Genomic DNA, 19,031 nt, shown 5'->3' on the forward strand with positions numbered 1-19,031 from the left:
TTCCGTCCTGAGCACCAATGCTACCGACGTGCCAGGAAGGCAGCTCCCACACCTGGACCCTACCTATCGACCCATCAACTCATGAACCGGGGACCAACGGCTTTACTTCCCATCCGAAGGAAGGCGTGATCAGAGATGTTATGCCTCAGAACATCCCGGCGGTGCCGACTGGGATTGAACCCAGGCCTGCTGGGGTGAGAGGTAATCACGCTTACCACTACACCACCGGCGCCGTTATTGGCCCTTTTCATATGTCAACCACTCAAAATATGGCAAACGTACAGACATGTTTTAGCCATCTTTTAAAAGGACATGCTTTATTGTATATTATATGGGAAAATTGGAGATACATTTTTTCATTATCTTAAGTTATACTTATTTAAGTCCACTCACTTTTGCATTTAAATTTGGTAATAACTTCTTTTAAAATAGAGGAAGAAACGATATTTTAAAATAAAAAACGTGTGTTTTTCTCAACTACAAAAGTCTTTCTAATACCCTTTTATGTAAAATTGTAAATTAACCGAAAGCAGTCAACAAATAGTTTTCAGAGGACCACCCAAACGGAAAATTTAAATGTGTTAGTAATTCTAATCCTTTGCTTAGTGTACTTTTTTTCCTTATTTCATGTCTTGTTATTTTTCTCCTTCTTCTCTCGTCTGAATTCAGGTTATTTATAATATAACACTATCAGTGCTCCGAAAGAGCGTTCCGATAATAAGCTTATGTGCTTCTTTCATTATGTTCTGCGTTCTGTTTCCTAATACCTATTTGGTTTTCTTCATTCTACACGCTGAATGACGTTGGAGCCAGGTCAAACTGAAAAGTATTCAGATTAAATGCGGTCATATTAACGGTACATGCTTTTTTACGTGCGTTTCCAACGCAACGTAAATCAACCCGAACATTGCATCAGGTCCAATGTTACACTGACAGATTCTCTTTGTCGGCTTTCTCTTTTGTTGATAACTTGGCTACAAAACCGTTACTTGTCCTGTTTTGGGTATGAGATGGTAGATAATAACTACCTTTATCGCACTGCGCGTTGTAAACAGCAAAAATGACAGCTAAAATGAGAAAATCGACGAAGAGGATCTTTCTTTATTACATTGGATCTAATGCAATGTTTGGGTTTAAACAACAGTTAAATAGTTGTCTGCTTATGACAGTGGTTTCAGAACGTGTTTAGCATAGCAGGCTGGTTACAAAACACGAGGTTATTGTTATTAGTTCGATTTGTGAAAATGTCTGCACAATTGCAACTGGAAATTGCATATAAAGACTTAGCGGATATCCTAATATCCACACCATACTACCAATTAGCATGTGCAGCGAAGAAGCGGAGGAAAAGCGTAATAAGTCGATTAGGAAATTTCGAAAATTTCACGCGCGAAAGATCGATAGGCTTGTTAATATTGAAGATGTATTTTTGAGGTTGCTTTCGACATCTGACCCCCTGATTTCCCTTAGAAATAGAGCTTCACCAAATCAATCTACTTTAGAATTACCAGATAATGCGAAATATCTGCTGGCGGATTAGATTAATATTATTTTTAATTTTAATTAAATAAATTGATTAATTAATAAGGAATAATAACACTTCGATAAGCAAGAAAAACATAACATACATAAACTTGAACGAATACTGAACACGACGTACTCAAATGATGGTCTCCTTTCAAACCTACTTGACAACTTTCTATATTACAAGAAGCTAACATTTTTTGGGCAGTCATTTCATAACCTTTTCTTGACTGTTTCCTGTTAATTTATAATTTTTCATAAAAAGGTAATAGAAAGTCTTCACACGTTTTTCTTTTAAAATATCGTTTCTTCCTCTATTTTAGAAGGAGTTATAACCAAATTCAATTGCAAAAGTGAGTGAACTTAAATAAGTTCAACTTAAGATAAAGAAAAAAACTTATCTCCAGTTTTCCCATATAATATACACTAAATTATGCCCTTTCAAAATATGGCTAAAAAATGTCTGTACGTTTGCCCCATTCTGAGTGATTGACATTTGAAAAGGGCCTATTTTGTATAGAAAACCTTCAATATCTTTTGATAGTCGAGAGATACAGATTTTATTTCTTGAGCAAAGTTGTGTATTTTAACGAGTTCTAAAAGTTCTTTCACTACAGTTTTTCGGAAAATTTGAAATAAAAAAGTTAAAGTTGAAAACTGATTTTTTTGGGTGCACCCTAACGCAGTTCAGAAAAAAAATTCTCTAAAATGAAAACGGTAAGAGATACAAAAAAGCTTTTTCGCAACAAAGTTGCTTGAAATTAGTTCACCAACAACTTCTACCAACAATGTGTGTCTTTATTTTTTTAAATAAGAAAGTTAGTTTCTGGATTTCAAAAAATTAAAGGATCACCCTAATGTTCGAAGGCACCAAAAGAAGGATAATTTTAAGAAGAAAAACTTCACTCAAGACACCAAACGCCTAAATCCTAAGACAAAAGTACTATGGACTTTTGTCTTGCTAAATTCTAATCCTGGACCACTGTGCATTGCTATCACTATGAGATTATATGCGTTTAATTGGAAATAGGAATAGGTGTCAATGTGACTTTTGACATAATGAAAATTTGCTCTTGAGTTGCCTTATAACCAACAATCCATACGAAACTAACGATTTTAAATTGGCTCACTACTTGACTAGCCTATTGGTCTCAAGCAAATCGATCAACGTATCCTATTCTAGTATAAATTCCAGTACTACACTATGTTTGCTTTGATTCCCTATGAAAGTTTGACAGATAAAATGAGGGGTTCGTGGATTTTCCTATGTTCGAGGGGTGCATCGATTAGCTTGGGACCGAAGGTAGTACCAGAGCTGAGCCAAAAAGTTGAGCTCGTTTCTTCGGGACTTTCTGGTCTTAGAGTTACCTCTATGTTATAACCAGGGCCCCACAAAGTCACTTTCAATCGAAAATCGTCAAGCGACGATGAAGCTGCCAACCATCACTTTCAATTGAAAGTCATTCTGTCTTCTCTTCGAGCAGATCCCCGTCAACATCAACAGAACCACTTTCAATCAGTTTTCATGCTGTTTGTTTTGGCTTGACTCGTGTTCATTTCTTCTTTCATTATCAAATGAACTAACTTTTGCATGCCTTGAAGCAAAGCTGTTCGATCCAAATTTGTGCAGTTTTTATGACACTCAGTTCATTTCCGTTCAGATCTGTGCACGTGGATGTAAATTTATCATTGTCGGGTGGTTTGTTTACCCATCAATATGGGTATTTTTTTAATAGGGGTGACGTCTACAGATCGAAAATTGAAATGCTACGCCATTTTGAAATCCAATATGGTGGCTTCCAGTTTAAGAAAAAGTGGAAATACAGTCAAATACACAACAATATTAGATTTTTTCTTGTAATCGGTATGAAGTCTACAGATCGAAAATTGATATGCGACACCATTTTGGAATCCATGATGGCGGCTTCCGATTTTAGATTAAGTTGGAAATACTGTCAAATACCCATCAATAATAGTATTCTTGGAATCGGGATGGCGTCTAGAGGCCAGAAACCGATATCCGACACCATTTTTAAATCCAATATGGCGGCTTCCTATTCAGGAAAAATGGGAAATGCTGATGCCGTCCCATCAATATGTCGATTGGAAATCAATATCCGACGCCATTTTGAAATCTATGATGGCGACTTTCGGTTTGAGAAAATTTTTTAAATTTTTGCATCAAGGTGACATCTAGAAGCCAGAAATCGATGTCCGATGCCATCTTGATATTCAAGATGGTGGCTTCCGATTTCAGAAGAAGTGTCAAATAGCCTACAAATGGCATCGAATATCGATTTTCAGCATCTACGCGTGATCCTCGTTTTTTTGACACTTTGAGGGTATTTGAAACTTTTTGTGAAACCCGATAGCCGCCATATTGGATTCCAAAATGGCATCGGCATTCACACGTTTTCCCCATTCCGAAAATACCCATATTGTAGGGTATTTGACACTCTCTGAACCCTGATGGCCGCCATATTGGATTCCAAAGTGGTATGTGATATCGATTTTCGGCATCTACGCGTTGTCCCTGTTCCAAAAATAACCATATTGTAGGGTATTTGACACTTTTGCTTGAGTTCAACATAGCATCGGATATCGATTTTCGGCAACCACGCGTTGTCTCCGTTTGGAAAATACCCATATCTTAGGGTATTTGAAACGTTTTATGAAACTTAATGGCCACCATCTTGGATTCCAAAATGGCGTCGAATATCGATTGTCGGCATCTACGCGTCGTCCCGGTTCCGAAAATACCTATATTGTAGGATAGTTGACACTTTTTGAACCCTGATGGCTGCCATATTGGTTTCGAAAATACCCATATCTTATGGTATTTGATACTTTATAAAACCAATGGCCACTATCTTGAATTCCAAAATGGCGTCGGATACCGATTTTTTGCATCTACGCGGCATTCCCGTTCCGCAAATACCTTATTGTAGGGTATTTCACACTTTTTTTTCTGAAACGTCGAATATCGATTTTCGGCACCTTCGCGTCGTCCCCGTTCCGAAAATACCCGTATTGTAGGGTATTTGAGACTTTCCCTGAACCCGATGGCTGCCTTCTTGGACTCCAGAATGGCCTCGTCAATTTAATTTTCGTTTAATATAAAATAATATATTATTACTAAACATAATCCGGATGCCATCCCTATCGGCAACCGATATTGTGTGGATACTATCCGGATACTATATTTTAATGCCTGCGTCGTCAGATCGAATGTGCCCCGAATTCAAGTGAAAGTGGAAAAAAACGAAGGAAGCAGTTTTCAAGTCATTCATTGCGTCAATTGAAACAAGTCTTTGCTTCAAATGAAATGAACTGAAGCACTTGACGAACGAAACAAGTGATACTCCAGTCATGTTTGAAAAGAGGAATGTTCATCGTGACTCGATAACAAGAAACACGATGACTTACACGAAAATGATATTGCTCAAAATGAAGCGATTCTGCGGAGAGTTCATTTTCTTTTCTTTGTTTCGAAAATGCAGAACCCTGCTTATAACGGCAGCCCTAAGTATGCACCTTTAGAATTGATTAAACGATCCATAAAATATTAAAAAACGTTCAATTGAAAACATCAAAATGATCCATAAAACATCGGAGAAAATCTTTAAAAAAAGTGTGGATGATCCAAAAAAATATCAATATTATCAATATTTTATGTGAAATTTAGCAACACAACTGTAAAAATGTACCGCTAAATTTCTTAATAATGAGCATTGGAATTGTACGAATTATCCATACACTTATTTCAATTGATCCATAAAACATTCAGCAATGAACCTTAAACTAAAGAAAGTGATCAATAACAAATCAAGTTTGCACACTTTAAAATATAGGCATGATCCATAAATTAGACGTATATTATTCATGTTTAGGGTACTATTTTTTAAATTTTGATCCATAAACCTTGAAAAATTGCTCGACTGCATATCTACTTAGATTTACTATCCTGCCCGTGTATTTTAGGTAAAGGTGCGCAGCGACAGGCAAGCGTCTAGAAGAATTCTATAATAATATTCTTAAGAAGCTTCATTTAGAGACGTCTTTAAGAAGCTTATTCTAGACGCTCGCCCATCTTTCAGCTCTTCTAACAAAAACAAAAACACGGGCAGAACAGTAAACCTGACTAGCAGTAATGTAGCAATTTTCCAAGGTTTATTGATCAAATTTTAAAAAGGGTCCACAACAGGAAAAACATATGTATATCCTATGGACTATAATTGGAACACACCATAATAAAAACGTCTACCAATAACTGGAACACCTACCCTAGGTATGATCCAGAAAATTAACATTTATTTTTCATATTTTCTTAAGAAGATTATAAGAGAAGCTTCTTTTGGAAGCTAATTCTAGACGATTGACCATCGCTCCGCACCTCTACCTAAAAAAAACACGGCAGGACAGTAAATCTAAGTAGTAACGCAGTAATGGAGCAATTTTTCATGGTTCATGGATCAAAATTAATAATATAGTGTCCAAAATAATATAAACGTGAATAATATACGTCTAATTTATGGATCATGGCTGTTCGGAATATCGGGATAACCCTGTACCGCCAAGCCCAGCGACCACCCTGCGGGAGATTCGGAGAGCTACGGTAACGGTCGCTGTCAGAAATGACAGACTTCAGGTTTGGTTCAACGGAACTGTGAACTCACAGTTCCGTTGAACCAAACCTTAGATAGGTCGGAGTAAGAACGAGAAAAAAAGAGGAAAAGAAGGTACAATTCCAAACCATCTAGAACACGTTTTACAGCTAAATTAAGTTAATTGCCTAAATGTGTTACTATACATATCGTTTAATTAAATTTTAGTGATTTGTAGTGAACTAGCTACTGAAGTAAGTTAGTTGGAGGTGGAATTCTTGAAAATATTGAATTTAATAACCCTATATTTGCTTAACCTAGATCAGGGCGTCACAATATCAGCTTCAATCGACCATATCGATGCGACGAAGAGACTGCTGGCTTTCTTTTTCTGTTAAAGTCGAACAGCTTCGCAGCATTCTAGGACCTCAGTCGGCGTGCACAAACAAATGTTCAATCACTTGTCTCTCTTTCTCCCGTCGCTCGATTGGTTTTCCTTTCAAGCTTTGGTGAAACGGATGAGCGAAAGAGCGCTCGACTTTGATAGTTTTCTCTTTCATGAATCACATCAACAGAGGTTTCATGACGTATATGACGGAAAATGAAATTACATATCTAAAGCATTTATCACGTGAAAACACTTGAAGATTACACGTAATATGTTTAGTTTATCTTCCATCCACATATTTATCTAAAAAAAAAATTAACAAAAACGGGACATAACGCATTTTAAACAAATTGAAAGAGCGGTGATAGAGTGTTCGTGAAAGGGGATTGAAAGCCATAATGAGGTTTCGTTTAACTAGAAAATCGACGTTACTTACATTGAAAGCGATGAGCAAAGCAACGACGAGAAGATCCACAGCCAGCGTTTCCTTCTAAGCGTGCTTCTTTTTCATTATCATTTCTTGCTGATAGTCTAGCTAGGCGTTATAGAAATGAAACGTTGAACACGTTTGTATGAGAGAAACAAAACTCGAGTTCATTTTAGAGCTTCGAAAATGTAGAGCCCTGACCTAGATACTACAATTTGATCCTAAAATCTGGGAACCTACAATTTGTTCCTAAACGCTATATACTTGATTTACCCTAAGTAACTAGTAAGTAGCTCATTCTACATCGTTTGCGTGCTTAACTAAAATAATAATTGAATCCCTAAATCCTAAGTCTAGCCAAATCTTTGTTGAAAGAGTGACGGAAGATAACTCTCGGTATGAAAAATCTCCCGCTCAGCCTCCTATCGCTTTTCATGGAGGAATTTCTCTTCCTCCAGCGTTTTCTCCTTTGCGCTTTTTTCCTGCTGCAACAGGTCTATCCGGCATCACTCCTCAGATCCGGCATCACTCCTCGCACTATTCTTTCTGCTAGGTGGTTTCTTGGTTCCTTTCGGCACCTTCAGCATATTTGTGCACTTCGAGCACGTATACGGAACCTCCTTTACAGCTGTTGTCTTACCAACACAACTATAATGGGTGCAGAAATCGCAGACATCACACTGGACCATATCATCTACGTGGTCATGGCCTTAACAAAGCGTACAGTTTCGATCGCTGTTCTGCAAGGTTGCAAATACTCATTTCAGCTAAAAAAAATGTTTTTTTTTAATTATGAAATAATTAGATGCTATGATCATATTTTGAATTGGTAGGATACAAGAAGAGGTTGCAAAGAATGTGTTTGACATATTAAACCTGTTTATTTCACTTCATGAGAGTCACAATCAGCGATTTTTCACACACTCACTCACTCACTCCCCGAGTAGCACACTTTCATCACAATAAGTTACAGCAACTTGTTTATGACTGAAATAAGTCGTACATAAGTTTCTACAATTGATTTGTGACAAGCGTGCAATCACTCAGCGATCAGATGAGAGTCACAATCAGCGATTTTTCACACACTCGCTCACTCACTCAGCGATCAGCAAATCGCAGATTGTGACTCATAGAAAGCAACATTTACAGGTTTTATGTTTCAAACGCATACTTTGTAACCTCTTCTTGTAAGTTACAAGTAAAACATGTCATCATACAATCTTTTGGTTTTATTATTCCGAAAACATTATTTTAGCTGAAATGAGTATTTGCAGCCTTGCTGTTCTGTTCTACACTGTGCAACTGTGGTGTTGATCCGTCTGACATTGTGAGGTTATATCCGATGTTGTTCTTCAAGAATGTTCGGATTAAGGAAAGCAACTTCCTCAGAGCAGTCTCGTTTTGGACAGATTGAAGCTGAAATAGGTTTTATTATAAGCATTAAGATTGGTTTAGATTTTATATTAGTTTAATAAAACCTAGCTGTCCAAAACGGGACTGCTCTGAGGAAGTTGCTTTCATTAATCCGAACATGGCTATATTTTAAGGTGCGCAAACTTGATTTTCTATGGATCACTTTCTTTAGTTTAAGGATCCTTGCTGAATATGTTATGGATCAATTGCAATATCTTTATGGGTAATTCGTACAATTTCAATGCTCATTCTTTAGAAATTTAGCGGTACATTTTTACAATTGTGTTGCTAAATTTTACATAAAATTTGGATCATATTGTTGTTTTTTATGGATCGTTCACACTTTTTTAAGGATTTTCTCCGATGTTTTATGGATCATTTGGATGTTTTTTATGGAACGTTTTTCAATATTGTATGGATCATTTATTGGTTTTTATATTCAAAAGTATGTTTGCCCCTTATAACACACCATTGCACTATGGGCAAAACTCGGTACAAAATTGTGTATGTGTGTGTGTGTTCCCTCTAACCCCCACTGGCCGGCAGTGTTATTATGGAAGAACTCTCTCTACAATGTCGCATATATGGTCATTGTAGACAGCTTTAGTCCGGGAGTTAGAAAGTGATAGCTCTATTGCAGATCCAGCAACCCATTTCAGAATGCTGGAGAGTCACGCCCATTCCGAGGTTACTTTCACTTACAATAAGTCCCGCATGTATGTATTACCTCGATCAATTTGATATTAGTATTACACACACACTTCCAGTTTCAAAATGTTCTTTTGAATCCTGGCACGTATTTAGTTTATGTTTTTAAATTATAAAAAGTATTTGGACTGGTTTCACCATGTTAATTTGATCCTCCAATCCATAGGTTCCGTAGTTTAGTTTTTCTCTAAGCTGTGCATCTCATTTCGTGATTCACTTTTGTCGTAATACTTCCTTCGACGAACACAAATTGTCTTGCATTGCCATGGTCATCTGGGAGGACGTTCGTGTCTAGTGCTTTCCCCAGGAACCTTTCGCGGCCACCAGCTACCATCCGTCCAGTCTTGGGCGTATCCAGCGAGGCATTTTTCATGTTGCTCACAATCTCCAACACCGATAGCGGAAAACTTGCTGATTCACGGCAACATCGGTCACCGAATCACCACCAAAACTCGCGACGGACACATTATCAGCACGTTCCCGGGCTAATTCACCAACCGGACCGGGTTCAAACTCGCCCACGGTGACGAATCTCTCAATAGAACAGAACTACACGTCGAAAATGTGACATCCGAACTCGGAGAACCGGGCTCCCGGGAGGCAATTTTCGACACTGAACAATGAAAGTGAAGCTGCGTCTTTGATTTTGGAGGTTAGATTTAAGGTCAACCGAGTCACTCAAGGCAATTACAGTCAAAACACGATATATCACTAAATGATAACTTTATGAACACTTGAAACTAAATTTCAGAAAACAAATTAACAAATTTAAAGCAATAAATATTTAATTCGCTGACGAAAAATACGCAGCAAATGAAAAACACGTCAGCTTTCAAGCGCGGCCTACTGCGATTCCGGGCAAAAATCGGTACAAAACTACCCAAAAATCAATATCTCAAAAGCACGCTGAATTCCGGCCATGAACAATGACTTTTCCGAAGGTAAATCGTCTGAGGAAACGATTTCACGTAGTTTCGTACACCGCAGAGCCTTGTAGGTATGTGTGTTGGACCATTTGACCCTATTTTCCCCTAATTTTTGGAGGAAATGTTTTTCACAGCTCTATTTTTCGTAAAACATAAGCACTTTGTGCATGAAAAGTAGGCTTTAAGCGAAAGTTAATGAGATATTAGGGAAATGCGGAGTGCAGTAGATAGGGGAGTATGAGGGAAATGTGTCCCCCACTAAATTTATTTCAATTAATAAAAATGTTAAACGATGCGATTTTTTAATGACCCCAAAGGTTGCCTGCAATGATAAGTTTTTTTTTTCAAAAATTTAACGTTAATTGGGATTAAATTAGCTCCAATTTGACTGCTATCTTTATTAAAAGAGTTCTCATTTTATTGACTATATATTTAGTGACCTTAAATTCACATTACAATTTCAAGGCAACATTGATATTATTGTTGTTCCTAATTGAGCCCAATTTTTTATATACGAGGGAGTTTTGGGGTAGACCACATGGGAAAAATTAGGGTTAAATCGATGGCCATGGGCTTAAAATTATTTAAGATGATAAATGGTGTGATTTTCTGAGTAAACAAGTAGATTGAGGCACAGAAAAATTAATTAAGTTAAATGGGCCTTATTTTGAATAACCTCAGATGTTCAAATGGATCTATTTCTCCCATCTTCATTTTTGTTTTGTTTCGGCTATATGCATGCAGCTGAAGCCTACATGTATTTACAGGGTGACTGGTAATTCCTGTTACACTCAAAAGGAGATGAAAGTAGACCACATTTGAGACAAAAAATAGTATGGCAAGGTAGGTCGAAAAATCATTCCTTACCGAGTTATTGATCTATTTATTTTAAATTGCCGAGCAACGCTACCACTTTTTGCTCGGGCACTCGCAAATATTACCAAAGCCCACCAAGGAGTAAGCATTGCTTGGCTACTATGATCAATCTTTGCTTACTAACCACTCTATTCAATTGGCTCCATAGGCCTACTTTTGGATGGATTTAAATATTAGAAGTTTATTCGTCAGGCAAAGTTTGGATTTCCTGTTTATAAGATCCGCAGATGCAAATCCCGCCAGATAACTTACATGGGAGGATAGCGTGTTCTTTGATATTGTCGGACATTTTTAAGACGAACCAGACGCCGACGCCAACACCGACACCGACGCCGACACCGACACCCACGCTAAGGGGTTACCTGTGCTTTTCACAAGGTTTGGTTTACGGTTTGCTATTTTCGGCGAGTATTACTAAACTAACTTTAGCGTAATAGTTATTGTGTATTTATTCCACACTGCTTTGGAACAAATCTTTTAGGAAAATTTTCACTAGAACTCACTTCTTTTATAATATTTTAAATTTTCCGAAAACACGGCTTCATGAACTGAACATTCCACTAAAAGTGAGGCAAGTCTTAGTTCTTTGTTCACAAAGAACCCTGATTTTTATTAGACGAACAAATTTGGATATTCCCTTGAGCTGGCCTTTTGAAAAATTTTGCGTCGTAATATTGTGGATTATTAATAATGAAGTATATCAACTCCCGTGATAATCAGATTGAAACAAATCGAGCAGCAAAGGAAATGAGAAAAATGGGTCAAGCAGAATGTTGCTTATCCCGTCTGTAGGCTAATCAAAGGCGCAAACTAATTCAAACTATAAATTAAATCTATAATCTATCTATTTTATCGTTACAAACCCAAATTTTATTATGTCCCTTCCGATGGAGGAAATGAGGCGATGTCCATATACACACCACGTACACCAGAGTGCATGCCATTTCTTCCGGACGACACGATTAATTTATCCAATGAATTATCCTTGGTGAATTGAATGTTGCCTCCCTTAGGCTGCATATGTACCTTCACTGCCTTTCCATCAACATAATTGAAAATTAATTCATCACTGTTTTTACTGAACCCTCCAGCGCCCATAAGAGAACCGTTAAAGGACCGTTAAAGAACCACAAAACGCGATTGAAAAAATAGAACACAATGGATCATATCATCCGAGCAGTTTAATATAATACATATTCTTCTATCAGTACCGGACATAAGTATATAACATCGTTATATTTCCAGCAATAAAGTTCAAAGAGCCATAACATTTTCGGATGTCCTTGATATATTCTGATATCTTGGTTGTTGTTTTTTTTTCTTTTATTTGCTTTCCGTCGAGCTTGTTTCCCATAATGAATACCAATGCTACTGACGCCAAGGAGACAACGGCTTTACTTCCCTTCTGAAGGAAAGCGTGATCAAAGATTTTATGCCTCAGAAAATCCCGACGGCACCGACTGGGATTGAGCCCACGCCCTTTGGGGTGAGAGGCAATCACGCTTACCACTAAACCACCGGCGTCACTGCAAATTCCACCATTATGAAACCCCATTGGAAATGGATACAAAGGGTATCATATTTGAGAAAGATGTTATGAAAATTACTGGTAGTGAGACTCGAACCGGAACCATCTAGAACATCAATCACGTGCCTGTGTCCCTTAAGCTATAGATGATAATTATTACAGCAAATGGCTTATTTAAGAAAATATTGGTAGAAGTTATTCACTTTTCCAGGACTCGATTCTAATTATAAAGAAGTTGTGCAATTTTTTTTTAAATCGACTTCTATCGAAGACATCATATCAAGAAGCCTGACAATTCTTCCATTTTCTCGTACGACCGCTATGAGAGAGGTACAATCACGTCATCTGCCGCTGAAAGTTAAGTGCTTCGAGCAAATTTGATAGCAAAGATTGCATCCTCAGAAGAAAGGTTTGTGTATTTGCTCATTTTTCTATGCGTTGCTTCCACCTTTGCTCAAGTGCAGCGCTACTGTATCTGTCACTTGGATTATGGCCAAGTTACCAGTCTTCTTGATATGTTGTCTTCGCTTCTATGCTCGCGTCCCTGCCGCAAACACTGGGTATTATTTAATACTTCGTACTAGAGAGGGTCTAGCATAAGAGAGGAGTGGATTAAAAGCAAACTGCATTGGCAACCTATGTTCAGGTGATTTCTAGCAACACTGCCAATGATTGGCTCTGGCTTTGACAGTTCGCTTGGCTCAAAATCAATCAGTCGGCTCCTCTCTTAAACTAGACCCTCTCTACTTCGTACATAACGTAAATTGAGAGTTTTGAGCCTGAGAAAGTACGAAGGAAAAGTAGAAGGGTCTGTGCTTAGGGGCATGAATGGAAGCTTGACGTAGGACCGCTAGTGGACGGAACAAATATGTTGAGCCTTTAGTTCTTTTAATTGATCGATAATCTATTATGTTAACTCTTCCTCAACGCTTACACCATTGCACAGCGGTTGAAAATTTGCAGGTGATCAATGTTGTAGTCATCCTAACGGAATGACTGCAGTGGAACGTCCGAAAGATGGTGGCATTTGTACTAATGCTTATGGTTACTTGGACATCTTACCTTAATTTATTGGATTTTTATTCAGATTTTTCTGAATACACTATTAAGGTATTTCCTTACAAAGACCTTGTAATTCCTCTAGCATCCCCCTCTAGCATAGGTTCCCCTTCAGAAGTACTCTCGAATTCCTCCTTAAGATAATTCCTTGCCATTTTTCTCATTACACTTCCCAATTTCGCAAGTAAATAATAAGGGTTTTGCAAATGTACGTGAAATTAGACTTGGTTATGGTTTCGAAGAAGCATGCAGTATTTGAAATGTCAAGATCTATACTCTTGAGATTTGTACTCTTTAAATTGTGACGCGTGGTAAGACAAAGGAGTGACTGGATTTTTTTCTAAATTGCTCATAAAATTTTCATAATAATTCGTCATGCGTTCGTCACCAAACATTTATTATGTAATGGCACTGAATTTTTGGACTATTCTTAGAATTGTCTTTTGGGTGCCTATTTCCCTTTAGAGCTGCTCTGAAATATCCCACGCATTGTAATACGAAGCATCGAAACTCGCATAATATTCCTTTCCATCTGGAAGTATTTTCATACCAATTTATTATTCCTCGGGATATCCATCAGTAGCCTTTTTTTCATGCTCTCCTGAATTTATTTATGAGATTTCAAAGGAAATTAAACCATTAATATAGTTATGTGCACTTAATCCTGAGCAGGAACCGATAACTAACCGTTAACATATGAATATCTTAATGTGGTATGATACCTTATTTTGGTATGCTTGTGGTATCAAAGCTTGCTTTAATATTTTTCAGTAATCGAAATATTTAGTATAATATCAAATACATACCAAAATAACAAAACGCGACCGTTCATTGGTTAGACAACAACACCTCAAATAGTTATTGGATTGGTACTAGAAGACCTTATTCGTTTTTATGTCAGGTTCACCAATACCATATTTAGGTTGCCCATTATGCTATTTTCATACCTGAATATGCTAATCATAAGTCTCCTGCTCAGGATGCATTGGAAACCCCTTCGATTTTTATGTTAAGAAGCTCGTAAGTATTTTTTGACAATTCCTTTAAAATTAAATTCCTAAATCATCTGGAAATCTTGAGTTATTTTCACTGAAATATTAATGATTTTCGTTTTAATAGTTTCCTTGCATTCTGAACCTGATTCTGATTCCTGCTGCTCACTGGCATACACATACTCATGACAGGTCTTAAAGCTTTTTTAGAAATAATCGTTTCCACAACTTCTCATAACTTTTAAGTGGCTTGCAGTCAGAATTACATACAAAATATTTAAATAATTTTTACATCCTAACAATAAGAGAAGTCCAATCCAATTGACATGCGCATTAAATATGATTGCACTCTCAACGTTAATTCTTCCACAACCACTCCGTTTCTTTATGTTTGATATTCATAGAAGAAGAAAACTTGCAACACGTAGCACAAAAGGAATGCTAAGTAAAACAAAAGAATTAAAACAAAAACGAAATCGTTGCATCTTACCTAATCCAGTTTTAAATCTAATACTCTTGTTAGTTTTATAACAAAGTCTAGTCTCTAGAACAAACAGAAGCATACTGAAGGAGTTGTATAAACTGTGCCAGTATTAATACTATCGAAAACAAAGTATTTCAACATCATAGAAATGTTTCCAATTTAAAGAGAAAAGCAGAAAATGAAAACAAACAAAACAAACCATAATAAGATTTTAAGCATTATCACTAAAAGTTAAAAAAAGGAAACCAACAAAACTAAACCGAAAGGGTAACGACCAAACTTTCTTATCTGCGTAGCATAAATTATAGAGAGAAACTAAACCAAAGTAATCCCAACGGTTCCACCATTGCTGACCTAGCATGGATCAACAATCATGAGCTGCATAGATCATCGACATAGATTTCATTCTCGGTTGTTGAGTTGGTTCGTCAATTAGTTACCCTAATGAAAGCAAACGCTGCAAAAACATTATAGCAAGCAATGTGATAGAAAGTTGGAATATAGTTGGATTTGATTATTGCTTGCACTAAACAAAACTGATTTCCCTACACCCAACGAATCTATCGATCTATCAATCCAGCAACTATCATCATTAGAAGAATTGCAAAATAGCTCAGTAGACCGCAAACGGTAGAACGAATTACGCCAAAAAAAAACGATCAATCTGCTAAGTGCTAGTGAAGTAGTCGATTCAACAACACCAAGACAAGAGTTTTCGTTCTCCCGATTCGAGAAGCAAACCACAGTAAGTATTCATTTGAAAAAAGACGACAATGACATTTTTTGTATTGGTAGATTTCGGTTCTATTTTTTTAAAACTAGTTGTCGAGAATCTCCCGTAAAGGAAAACCTATGTGACAAAATAAAGAACGAAGGTGAATGGATGAGGATGAAACTAAAACAACAAGCATATTAACTAAGCAGAGGAAGCGAAAGCCAGAGAGCGAGAGAGTTATAGGAAAGTTTAAACAGAAGTAAAATCAATTAACTTTTTTATGATTAGGATTCTATTTAGGGAAAAAATGAAACCAAATAAATTATATTCAATGATAGCAGTTGACTAATAGTGAACGTGATTTAGATCTGCAGAGAAAGAAAAGCCATGAACGGTGGGCAAAGGGTGGCTGTATTAGCTCATCATTTCGGTTCTTTGGGGTAGAAAATCTCACTATTCTTTTATGATTCTGGACCAGAGTTTTTGTCTCACTATCAGTTGATCTCCGCAAAATCCTGCCAATGCTTTCATCTTTTGCCAATACCGGTCCGAAATACAACTTATCTCTTCTAGCACAGACAAACAGACATAACTCTTTCTTCTCAATGTACACGCATTTAAATATTATTAGTTCGCGTATCTCCCCCAATTGGACATCGCTAGCATCGGATCACTTTGACCAACCTCAAATCCATGCGTCACCTTTAAGGAGCGTCCGTAATCGTATATAAGCCCACACAAAACTACACACCAAATTTCATGATTCTCTGCTTGATCGTCAAGCAGTTCAGTTCGGTGTTAGCTCGCTCTCTCGAGTTGTTTGAAAAGTTCGTGGCGATAGTGTTCGCGCTCTCTTTCGCGGTTTGTCGTGCGTGTGTGTGTGCCCCGAAATGGGGAAGCATCGGTCGCGAAGCCCGGCTAAGGTCCAGAACCCCGGTGAAGGAAGCTCCGGTGTGCCTACCTCGAACAGGTTTGCTGTTCTCCCCATGGATGGGAATATCCAGCCAGCTGTGTTGGAAAAACGCAGCAAGAAGAGAAAGAAGAATCGAGGCCAGTCCGATGTCACTGCGACGAACGCCAGCAACATCGGTGATTTCGGCGACGCCATCGGCAACGAAAATTCTGCCGGCCCGAGTGCGGCAAAAGTGAAGCTACCTCCATTGGTAGTGAAAAATGCCCATCTTAATGAGCTCATCGCAGATCTAGCCGAATACAAGTTGGGCAGAGTCGGCACCAAGGTGGTGCCCCGTGCCAAAGCGGAGTATGACTTGGTCGTCGCCCACCTGAGGACTTCCAAGGTGGAATTCTTCACCCACGACATTCCCGGTGAGAAGCCATTCAAGGTCGTCATTAGGGGCCTACCAAACTTTGACCCGAAGTTTATCGAAGCTGAAATCAGAGACCGGTACAAGCTGGCCCCAAGTGCCGTCTATCGGATGACAAGGAAGGACGAAAATGTGAAGGCGTATCCGGATAGCCTTTTCCTGGTACACTTCCAGAAGGGAACGGTGACGCTCAACGCGCTGAAGGCCATCCGTTCCATCAATTCCATCATCGTCCGCTGGGAGCCATACCGTGGCGGCCATCGTGATGTGACTCAGTGCCAACGGTGTCTGAACTTTGGACACGGCACCCGCAACTGCAACATTAAGCCACGCTGTGGCAATTGCGCTCAAGACCACGCCACTTCCGACTGCCCTGCGGATGGAGCCGTGGCGTTAAAATGCGCTAACTGTGGTGGTGCTCACCAAGGTTCCGACAGACAGTGCTCCAAACGCGAGGACTTCAAATGCATCCGAAAACAGGCGGCAACTAACAACCAACCAGGACGCAAGAAGGACTAAGTCCCGGCATTTCGGACGGAGGATTTCCCGTCTCTTCGTGCTCCTCAGCAAAGGCAAGAGAATTCGCGGGTGCATTCCGCTCAAGCAACTTCTGGTGATTCTGCTGGCCAAAGCTCTCCATCCCTCCTGGATTCTGGAGACAACCACCAGCGCAAAACAACAACCCCGATCTGTTCTCAGCGGATGAACTGATGGAAATTTTCGTCAACATGTCCGGTGCTCTTCGTAAGTGCCGCAATAAACCCGAACAGATCCAAGTGCTCGGTAAGTTCATCATCCAGTATGGTGTCTAAACCGCTAACCATCGCTACCTGGAACGCTTGCTCTGTAAAAGCAAAACAGATTGAGCTTGCCGACTTCCTCCGCAAGCACAGCATCGACGTGGGCCTTCTAACCGAGACCCATCTAAAGTCCGGCGACAGCTTCTGGTTGCCTGAGCACAACATTATCCGGCTTGATCGCACCAGCTCCAGGGGGGGTGGTGTAGCGGTCATCGTCAGAAAGGGAATCAAGTTCTGCACTCTGCCCACGTCCGCACTTCTAAATATCATCGAGGCCGTTAGTGTGGAGGTGGAATCACCAACTGGAAACGTCCGGTTTGTCGCTGTTTACTGCCCACGCCAGTGCACCGCCAACAATGGACTAGGAACTCAATTCAAGAACGACCTGACCGCCATCATTCGTACTAGCTCCCGATTCATCGTTGGGGGTGACCTGAATGCCCGCCATGAAGCTTGGAGGAACTACCAGAGGAACCGGAACGGATGTCTATTGTTCGACCACGCACAACATGGACTGTACACTGTTCAATTTCCAGACGAACCAACTTTCATCTCTCCGGCGGGAAATCCCTCCACGCTGGACTTTTTCCTGTCAAACATCGGACTATCCAAGCCGGAGGCGCACAACGATCTCAGCTCCGACCACCAACTGGTGGTGACTGAAGTCGGTGTCAATGTGGTTCCTGCTAGAAGCTGCCTGCGTAAAGACTACCACCATGTCAACTGGGTGCAGTACGGACGAATGGTGGACAGCAACATCGATGAAAATCCACTGCTCGACACTGTAGATGACATCGACCGGGCGTTGGAAGGACTCCAACAGGCCATAGCCGTGGCTGACGAGGCGTGTGTTCGACAAGTTCCTGTGAGGGGTAAGGTTGTTGCTATTGATTCCCACACCCAATTACTTATTCGGTTGAGAAATGTTCGTAGACGCCAGTTTCAGAGGACTGGAGATCTGGGCGAAAAACGTGAAGTGGCCGATCTGAACAGGCAGATTGCTTCCAGAATGGACTCACTCCGAAATGAAAGTTTCGGGCGTGTTGTCCAGAATCTGGACGACCGCTCCAGACCATTCTGGAAGGTAGCCAAGGTCCTGAAAAATCATCCCAAACCCATTCCACCTCTCAAAGTCGAAAATGATGACGATCGGCTTTTAATTACCCCACAGGAGAAAGCAAATGCGATCGGCAAGCATGTCGCTTCATCGCATTTGCTTGGCTCGACTATCCATAGTCCGCTCGATGATCAGGTTGCGCAAT

Source organism: Ochlerotatus camptorhynchus, unplaced genomic scaffold (assembly GCF_037179485.1).
Source record: "Ochlerotatus camptorhynchus isolate MF236.1 unplaced genomic scaffold, CSIRO-AGI_Acam_v1.1 ptg000412l, whole genome shotgun sequence".
NCBI lineage: Eukaryota > Metazoa > Arthropoda > Insecta > Diptera > Culicidae > Ochlerotatus > Ochlerotatus camptorhynchus.